Source organism: Alligator mississippiensis, chromosome 4, assembly GCF_030867095.1.
Source record: "Alligator mississippiensis isolate rAllMis1 chromosome 4, rAllMis1, whole genome shotgun sequence".
Taxonomy (NCBI): Eukaryota; Metazoa; Chordata; order Crocodylia; family Alligatoridae; genus Alligator; species Alligator mississippiensis.
The window spans coordinates 240,003,199-240,013,275 of NC_081827.1; the positions used below are offsets into that span (position 1 = coordinate 240,003,199).

A 10,077-nucleotide genomic window follows, 5' to 3' on the forward strand; every position below is an offset into this window, starting at 1 on the left:
CTGCTGAAGTTAAGTTCTGCCCATGAAGAAAAGCAGTTTCATAAAAATCTAAACATTGACTTTTCCCCCCCTTGTTTTCTTCATCAATATGGTCTGTGTACTTGGCCAGTGCAACTTAATGTATACAATTGTTTTAGGAAAAAATATTGTCAATTTACTGATGCAGCAGTTGGGAAATAGATGAACAAAAATATGTTATTACAAAACTTTACAGAATAATTAGACATGTTTTCCTATTAAAGCACACTTTGTAATTAAACATACATTATTTTCAGAGTAACAATAGCTTCTTTTTAGATACAAACATTTTGCACACAACAGCGCAAGATATGCCAATATAGTAGTGACAGAGCTATGTCTGATTTGTTTTTAACCTAGTAAACGTGATAGATGATGGGACAATTAAGGAACATGACCTATTAGTTGAATGGTATGGCAGTGTTAGAGTGATATTTGTAGACTTGATGTTCCAGGAATTATGCAAGAGGCGAGTATTTCTTAAGGTGATATCTTTTATTGGACTAACTGAATAGCTGGGATAGCATTAAACATATAAATAAAGCTTTTGAATGCAAGACAGTCTTCTTAGGAAAAGCCAGCACAGCATGGTAAAAACATTTAGAAGAGTGGGGAGAGAAATTCCCAGGGGTAGCAGACAATCAATTAGCAGAAGAAAAGAAGAAGATTATTGGGCGATCAAGGCCTATCAAAAGAGAGAAGAGTCATTTTTGCCTTTCATGTGTGGCAAGAATTCAGGAATCATCTAGGTGACAATGTGCCATAAAACCAATATGTCCTTGGTTCTTATCCCAACTATGTGGTTGCTCCAATAAAAGATATCACCCTTGCCTATTACTTGAATGAAGTAAGTTATCGTGAAAAAAGGAAGGCATTGATTTCAATGGGATTTGTCATTATTCAGTATTACATTTTGGTTTGTAAATCAATACCTATTAATGCGCTTTGGGGAACAATATGTTTAAATGTATCTTGCATTTATTTTACCTTTCATTTGAAATTGCCTTGCAAACTAACTGACCATGGAAATATAACAGCTTCTGTGGTGAGGCACAATAGCTTGTTCAGCAGTGTTCTGCAACACTACACATAATTTAGAGTGGGAAGTGATTAGGAACACTGTATCTAATTGAAACTAGGAGAGTTTGGGGAAAAAAACCCAATTTACCTAGGTTAGGATTTGTGCTCGAACTCAGGATTAATGACGACTCTATGCTTATATGTGCAGCAGCAGCACACGGACATGAATATAGGGCTGGAAAGGATCTCTTGGGTCATTGAGTGCAGTCCCATGTTTTGGCAGGCAGCCATGTTGAATAATCTTGCTCATAAATTGGTCAAGGTGCATCTTAAAAATAACTAGGATTTTTGTCCCTGATACTCCCTCTTGAAGGATGTTTCAGAACTTTACTGCTCTGATGGCTAGAAACCTTCTTCTAATTTCCAGCCTAAATTTATTCATGGCCAGTTAATACCCATTTGTCTTTGTGCTGACATTGTCCTTTACCTTAACTATGAGAACCACTCTAATTGTTATGCGTTTGGCTATTGCCATGTGGAAAATTGCTTCTGGGTAGTTTGTAGTTAACTGGCTCAGTGTGGGCACCACTGTTGCTGTGTTGTGATGGAGATTAGCACTGCTTTGAACTATTCATGTAGTTACCTCAGAACTATGCACCTAGAGGTACTTCCATTCTGTGGGGTCACAGGATTTAAAATGGAAAGTGGACTGTGAGAGTTAAGCTATGCCTGCAAAACAAACCACAATCTCTCATGTTAACATGAACTGGTTAATTTCCTTTATTTTTCCTGCCACGACTTTGATGGAATAAGGTAGGAAAATAAACACAGTCCTGAGAGATGAAGAAAATATCATGTCTGTGGTTCAGCAAAAATAACTCTTCTGCACAGTTATTATGTCTCTCCTAGACAACTAACATCTTAGATATATTTAGTTCCCTCTCTCTTTGGGAGCTCTCAGTTTCTTGGTTGCTTGTCCCATTCTCCTCCACATGGGTCCTAAGCAAATGGCAATCCTATGCCACTCTGTATTCTAGTGATATCAAAATGCAGGGTTCTATTCTCTTTGTTAATCATCATCCACTCTTGTTTCTTTCTCTTTTTTAGGCCTCTGAGACAGTACCAGATGCCCTCAGGTATCACTCACCACTCAGGGGTCTCCTTCGTTACCTCACTTCAGCTTCCCAGGTAAGTATCCCTCCAGGACTCTTCTTCTGTTCCCTTCTCTCTGCCATCTGTTGTCTCTCTTTTGTAGTCTATCCATATTTCTTTGAGGTTTCTTTCTTCTCTTTTCAGGAACGAATTCCAGGCTCTGTTTCCCTTTAAATTTTTCTGGCTGTCCTGTGCCTTTCTTGCAGCCAGCACTCTTTCCCCGCTCCCTCCACACATGCTGCTCTTTGCTTTTGTTTTCGTCAGGGTCTCTCTGTCCTCCATCCGGGTATACCTGCCCCTTGCTCTCCTCAGATTCATTGCTAAGGCAAATTCTCCGTTTCCCTTCACTCCCCCGGAGTTCTGTGATGGGGCAGACTTGCTGCCCTGTCGCAGGGACATTTGGTCAACATGATTTTAGGCCAGTAAAAGGCATATGAATAAATAGACTGGTTGGTCCTGCTGTGATGCAAAGTAGCATGGGATGGCAGATGGAGGACTGTCAAGCTAATGCAAGGAAAAGACGTGCCTGCACAAGCAGTACAAACATTAATTTGAGGGTTGGTGAATATAACATACCTGTACCAGGTATAGACATTACATTTTTTCTGGTTTAAGTGGTTGGAATCCAGTCTATATCTATACCAGAAGTTTAGAGCACACAGACTGATTTAAAAATGGCGGATCCCAATCTAAGATAGACCTGGATCAATGTGGTATCAGCATGAATTCATCTAGGTTAGACTAGTGAATTGAAATTCAGTTCCAGGTCTGTTCCTGAATCAAGGTAGGTCACTGTCCGCTGGCATCCCAGACACCTTTGCAGGTTCCTGCTAGCCCCCCTTGCAGGGAGCTGTGCAAGCTGAAGATGCCTGACACTGACTGCTGAAGGGATGCACGTGCACCTGGTGGGTGTGCGGGAGCCCACTGAGAGACCCCAGTGCTCTCCTCCAGCCATCACAGGGACAGGAAGCAGACCAGGCTGGAGATGTTTGTCTCTGACTTGGCAGTGCTCAGCAATCTCCGGCAGCCTGGGGAGGCCGTGGGTTACACCAGGAGGTGTCCTCAAGCACCCCAACCTACTGGCTGTGGCTAGTCAGGCTGCCTGTGCGCCCTCCCCCCCCCAAGTAAATTTCTGTTCTGTTCACTCCCAACCTCAATTAGGGCATGTAGGTTTGAGTGATTCCACCTCTAGCCTTTTGACTGTCTGTACCTAGCCTTAGTTTTTCTTCCTCTGCTTTTCTTTGTAGTCACAGAGCAATCCTGTGGATCCTGATGATTTTACAAGTTCGTTTCCAATGACAGTGTTTGAGTCCCTGGCTTGTATACTCTACGGGAACGGTAAAACGGTCGAGGAGTTTCCTTGTTGTGGAACCTCAGAGAACCAGACCAAATCAGTTCCTCAGGGGACCTTGGAAAGTGTTCATTAAAAATATTTAATATTCTGGGAAAGATTTTGTTCCTAGGATTCTTATCTGTGCATCTGGATCATTAATTGGTATTGGCCCATAAACTGCTTCATTCCCTTATCTAACACACTGATGGATTTCACACGAGTGAAGGTTAGAAGCTCATTAGCACTTTGGTTTTTGTGTTAGTCTCAGAGAATCTGGAAATAGAGGCCTCAGCATAACTACCACAATTAAGTTTCTTAACAGTAACAAAACACTTATTCATTAAATATGATCAAAATAATCTCTGTCCAGCTATAACTTGTGCTTTACGTGAAATTTTGATAGCAAGTAATGTATATCAGCCTAGAAATTTAATATCATCTTGCCAAGGTTAATGTGATGTTAGAACTGTGTCTTAGATGCAGGAGTTACAACGCACATACATTTATCTTAGTGGGTGCATCTACATATGAACTAAGGTGAAGAAATAAACTTTGGCATGATTTGTGCCACGGTCAGCTGCTCCCAGGCACAGCATTTACATGTATGCCTGGGACTACAGCACTTTGAGCTGGCAGGGAGCACAGAGTCGGGTGGAAGGGGCAGCTTAACCCTGGGTTCTGGGTGGTGGCATTAGGCAAAAGACGGGCTGGCTGGGGCACAAGGGTGCTACACTGTAGGCCGAGGTGGCAGGCAGCCCCACCCCACTTAATCACCCTCATGCCCCAGCCAACCCCTGTCACCATCTATCTGTGCATTGTAGTGCATATAACTAGACTAGTCCACCACAAGACAGTACCGTCCCCGACAGTACTATCTTACAGCAGATTTAGTTACTGCACCCTAATACTGGAGCATGCATAGGTAGTGCCACTTTACTGTGGAGCCAATTAGTCGACTCCACAGTAAAGCGCATGTGTAGATGCACCCAGTGTGAACTACATTACTTTGTGTATGTATGCTGTTCAAAACTAACCCCATGATAAATTCTATTTGATTGTTTCCAGTTGTTTCTTTTCCTTATTTAGGTCTTAATTTTTTTATTTTTTGCCAAGGGGAAACTTGACATTTACTACATTATGCACTCCAAATAAACTTATTATAAACTCAAATAAATTCCAAATCTTGCTGTGCCAGATATTTCTCCTAGATGTTCACAGACTAATATTACTTTTATTAAGGTATAGGGAGGAAAGAAGGATCACTAGCTATTATAACAGAAGTTGTTTGTAGCTTAAGTTGAAACCTTGAGGATAAGAACAATACAAACAAACCCCGAAGCCGCGGTGGGGAGTCTTGTTTTCTTAAAGTAAAAGTATGATGACTTATGACTGTAAATTAATCTTGTTTATACATCGTCTGTACCAGTGATCATGGGTACAAAACTCAGCAGTAGTTAGATACTTTAAAAGGAGTTAACGCTCCACTTCTGAATACCAATGTGGTTTCAAAGGCACAGCTCCATACTACTTTCTTTGTATTCCTTTCTTTATTTCTTCAAATGTATGTACCATATGGAGAACAATTAAGCAGTCTACTTGATCAATCTGAATGCATCTGGAAAACATTATTCAAATCTATTTTTTTTTTTCAATTATGTTGCAATCTAAAAGCAATAATCATGGAAACTTCATTTGTCTTCTCTCCCTCTTCCTTTTCCTCCTTTAAGTGGCTTTGCATTACAATAAAGAAATAAACTCACACAACATTAATTCACAGCAGGGACAACTAATTCTTTTTTGTACACCCCCTTTCTCAAAACAAACCACATTTGTAACAACTCCGTATGCCACAATGATTCTCCACAATGCAGATAACATGCTGCATGAAGAAGATGCAAGAAGACGTTGCTCTAAAGTATGCTTGCAAAGTTGCACTAAGAATAAAAGTTGTTCAGTTAAAATTAGTAGAGAGAAAACCTGCTTGAACTATGTAAAATTAACATATCTTTGAGGTTTTTAATTAGTAATAATAGAATGATCTTTAAAAATGTGGGATTTGTATTTATTTTGCAAGTTATTGAAACTCCCGAGATAATCTTTTATTGTTGCTTCTCTGATTGTTGTTTAGCACAAATAAAGAAGGATTACTGAAGAGCATAGCACTAGCTCTGTGTAATGTTGTAAATGTCTGTAATTAAGCAGGTCATTTCCTCAGCTAAACAAAATATGTTCTAGGTCTATGGAGTTGAGCTGAACAATTTATAATTACCTCCGATACCTTTCAGTGTAAAGTAAACTAAATAGCAAACATAATAAATAACTATGTTGTTCCTTGACGCTGATATTGGTAATCTGACACACGTTGGGCATCTTTATGTGTGCTCCAGTTAAAGCAGGGGGGATGACTTTAATTACAGTGGCTCTGTGGAGCTGCTCTAATTAAAGTGCCTGTAGCGTCTTGTGTATTCAGCGTCCTGCACTTCAAAAGGGCAGCAGAGGTGCTTTAACTAAAGCTCATTGAACAAGCTTTAGTTAAAGTGCCCCTGCCGCCATTTTGAAACATAGGGACACTGAATACACGTGACAATGAGGATGCTGGAGCGTGCTAATTACTCAATTAATTGAGTCTGGTCTGATGTGATGGAGAAGGCTTTGGGCACGTGTATAGGTGCCCACTGGTGCTATTTGGAGATCCAATTCTCTGAATTGATTTTCAAGGAATCATGATATTTGTTAAATAACATTTTTGCCAAAAATGGATAACGAGTCATTTTATTTTTTCTGAACTCTGCATTTACATAGCTGTTATGGTCAGCGTTTAATTTTTTTAACACAGCATAGCAGAACCCAGATTATTCATAGCTGAGTGGTTTACAACCTGCTTGAGTTACAACAAGTTGCTGAATTAATTAAGGATGAGCTGCTCCACTGTTTTCTGCAACTTTCACTTAAAAGAGCATGTCTTCTCTGTTAGTGGTGCCATGAAGATTACAAGAGAAGGTGCCCCCATTGAAACGAACACTACAGAAGACAGCTGGAGCATCTCAGTGATCCCATGCAGCTGTTTCATGCAGTGCTGTAAACCCCCAGCAAATTAATCTTCGTAGGGGGTTAAAGAACTCAGCCCTTTGAAGTATCTGGGTTCTTCTGTACAAGAACAAGGAAATAAATTGTTCTCAATCCTCCTTGAATGATTATGGCAAGCGTATTCATGCATTTGCTGAGTAGCCTTATTTTGATATGGGACAAATTTTACTCGGATGAATTTTGCATAGCTTACAACTGGCAAAGTTTGGAATGAGTTGTAAAAGAGGTGGAAAGATGCTGGTGAAATCTTTATACTAAGCTGCTTTATCATATATATTGTTTCTGCCCCATTTTCCAGTGACTTTGCTTTATTAAATTCTAAAGGGTCTCATCAGATCCATGTGGTCTTCCAATGCCAGGTGCTTTAGGTCAGAGTTGTCCAACCTTTGAATGGCTGAGGGCCCCATGCAGCACAGGTTGCACATCCCATGGTGTGGACTTCCCCATGCTGCTCCAGTATGTAGCAGGGCTCCCCTCTTCAGTGCTGTGCCACACAGGAGCGGGGGCAAGAAGTGGAAGCTTCGAGAGGGGCAGGGAAACTGGAGACCCCAAAGGTAACAGGAAGAGCAAGGGGAGGAGCAGCATCTAGACAGGGAGTATGGGTTGGATCTGGCCTGTGGACTGCCACTTGGGCAGCCCTGCTTTAGGTCATTATCTTGCAAGCATTTCTTAATTATTATTATATAATATTATTGTTATATTAATGTATTTAATTTATGCAATGGGTAGTCCAGTTGAACTAACCTGGCTAATCATTTGCTGCCTGAGATAAATATTTCCTGCCTCTCCACTCCTGGCTTTCAAACAACCTCCAGCCTTGCCTAATTCATCATCAGAAACAAACTCCCGTCTGCTCAACAGACATCAAATGGGACACAGTTTTGCCTTAGCAATAGAGGCTTGACCTGTCAGCACATCTCCACTGCTGTTACAATCAACGCCATTCACGATGGACACTTCAGAATCTATGGATCCTAGACATGCCTTTCCCAAAATAGGATAGACCTGATCCAATACACCAAATGCCCTCATGGCAGCTATGTGGTTGAAACTAAACAGAAACTATACAACAGAATGAACTCACAGAAAAAAATATACAGGACAGACCCACATGTCAGGAGCACGTTTTTCACAGAACAACCACTGAATTACTGCCATCACTGTCCTCATGCTAATGGGAAATTGGCCAAACACATGGGCAACTGGTGCCTACCAAGTTTGGGGGAGCACCAGATTGTGGATAACGGGCAGCCAATCGCCGACCAGGGTGGCCAATTGCTGACTGGGGTGACTGATTGCCAAGCCAGCGGTGAAACCAGAAGTACACGTCCACTGGCACTTCATGGCTGGCGCTTCCAGAGGTGCACGGCTGATCTCAGGGGGAGCACATGCACCCATGTGCGCCCCCTATGCATTGCCAATGACCAAACACCTTTAGGAAGGGAACTTGGGAACAAAAAATCATAAGCTGGCTGGACATATAAGAACCAAGGACTGAACACCAGTGTTGATTTTTAACAGTATCATCTACCTGATTCCGGATTTTTTTTCCTACACACAACAAGTATTTATGCCCTGGCTCCCTTGTGATAGGTCTTGATCTTGTAGCAATTAGCTTCTTTTCTTCTGCTAATTGCTTATCTGCTTCTCCTAGGAATTTCCCTCTTTCAATCTCACAGTTCTACTTTTGGCTTTTAAGAGTCACTGTGCTTGCTTCCCTCCACAGACCTCGTGAAGAGTGTCTTGCATTCAAAAGCTTGTCTTACTTTATTCCAATCATTCAGGTGGTCCAGTAAAAGCTATCACCACTTCCCCCCTCCAAAAATTTTGCCTCTCAAATATAAGCTGGCATAGATGGGTTTAGTAGGCAGTGGTCTGTCACAGGTATTTAATTAACCTGCTTGTTACATGTGTGTGCATATCTGTGTATATGGACTGTAATACTTGAGGGCCTCATATATGTTCATAGTTTGACCATTACTACCTTCTTGTGAGGTAGGCGCATTACCTCCATTTATGGATCCAAGGCACAGAGAGAAGACAAGCCTGTTTTCAAAAGTATTTGGTACCCACAGCAAGCATCAGATTTTCAAGTTCTTGGCACATAGGAATCCCTATTGTTTTCAGTGGGAGCGTGCAGTGAATCTATGAAAATCAGACCCTGGGTGACTTGCCCAACGGCATCCAGGCAGGCGCCTGGAAGCTTGTTTGATTTTCAGGCAACAGCCTCTTTACCACAAGGTTTTCCTTTCTGTCCCACCCTTCCTCTAACTTATTTACATACACACACAGTGAACAAGCCTCAGGGAAGCTGAGATGGGGTTTGCTCTTGATTTCAATGTGGTCAGAATTTCACCTGTATATTGCTAATTTGGATCTCACGCAGAGTTTAAGTGAGAAATCAAGGCAGATTTAGTAATTTGTTCTATAAAGTTCAAAACAGAGACCACAAAATGGTATTTTATACTTGAGACTTTTCTCCCTAATTGGTAATAATTTTCTAACCTGCAATTTTGGTTTCATTTAGCCTGGCAGGTGTTCCTCCACCCCATAAAATGCATTAAGCCTGCTTTAATGTTCCTGTCAGTCTCAGCAAGATTGCCATGATATTTTCAAGCTTCAGCTTTAGCTTTGGTTAACATCTTATGCACTTATAAATCTTGATGCATCCTACTTATAAATTGAGATATCATTGGTGGAGGGAACACTGTTAAATTAAATTTAGACACACACCCAATATTTTATCCTGTTGTGTGTGAACAACCACAGTCCAGCAAAGCACTTAAACCTGTTTGCATCCCATTGACTACACAGGTATTTAGATATGAATTTATAGTTAAGCATGTGCTTTGTTAGTTTGTTTGGGGTTTAGGAGCCTGAGCTTGACTGCTTGTTAATAGGTTATGGTTAAATGATCCATGTCGAGATTCCCTTTTTGGGCACATCCAGACATGCAGGCATGTCCGCTTGCAGCAGCTCAAGTAGCAGTGGCAAAAATTTGTCAGAGATTTGTGCCTCAGCACATGTGCCTGAACATGCACTTTGGTGCGGGGCAAATTGTGCCACTTGAAGCAAATTGACCCTGCCCAGCTCCTCCTGGATCTTTAGCCAGGGGAGCTAGAGGCTGGGACCAGCACCTGTGCTGTCCCCAGCAATACAAAAAGCTGCCCTGGAGAGTAGGTCAGGGCTACCTGCCCTCAGGAGCTTCTGAGACCCGGCCAGTTGGTATCTGGGTACACTAGACCCCTGTGCCAGCTGGACTGCTGCAGCAGCCCTGACCTAGAGTGGCCCCTGCACCCTCTATGCACTGCAGCAGTCTAGAAGTGGGGCTGCTGCTTCATGTGACAGCATCTGCCCCCTTGGACCTGCAATACATGGCTGCGTGCCTGCCAGACCCGCAGGGGGACCACATGGCCACCTGGGCTGTGGTATGGACACTGCAACAGAGCTGTCTGCACCTCTTGGCC

At 42.0% G+C, this 10,077-nt stretch overlaps 1 long non-coding RNA gene across 1 annotated transcript; it reads left to right on the forward strand.

The window, feature by feature from the left end:
* Positions 1 to 1,711: 1,711 nt before the first annotated feature.
* Positions 1,712 to 5,767, forward strand: LOC109281360 (uncharacterized). Its single transcript, XR_002087976.2, has 3 exons — positions 1,712 to 1,851; positions 2,146 to 2,226; positions 3,438 to 5,767. It is a non-coding gene; the product is annotated as an uncharacterized LOC109281360 (long non-coding RNA).
* The last annotated feature ends 4,310 nt before the right edge of the window (positions 5,768 to 10,077 follow it).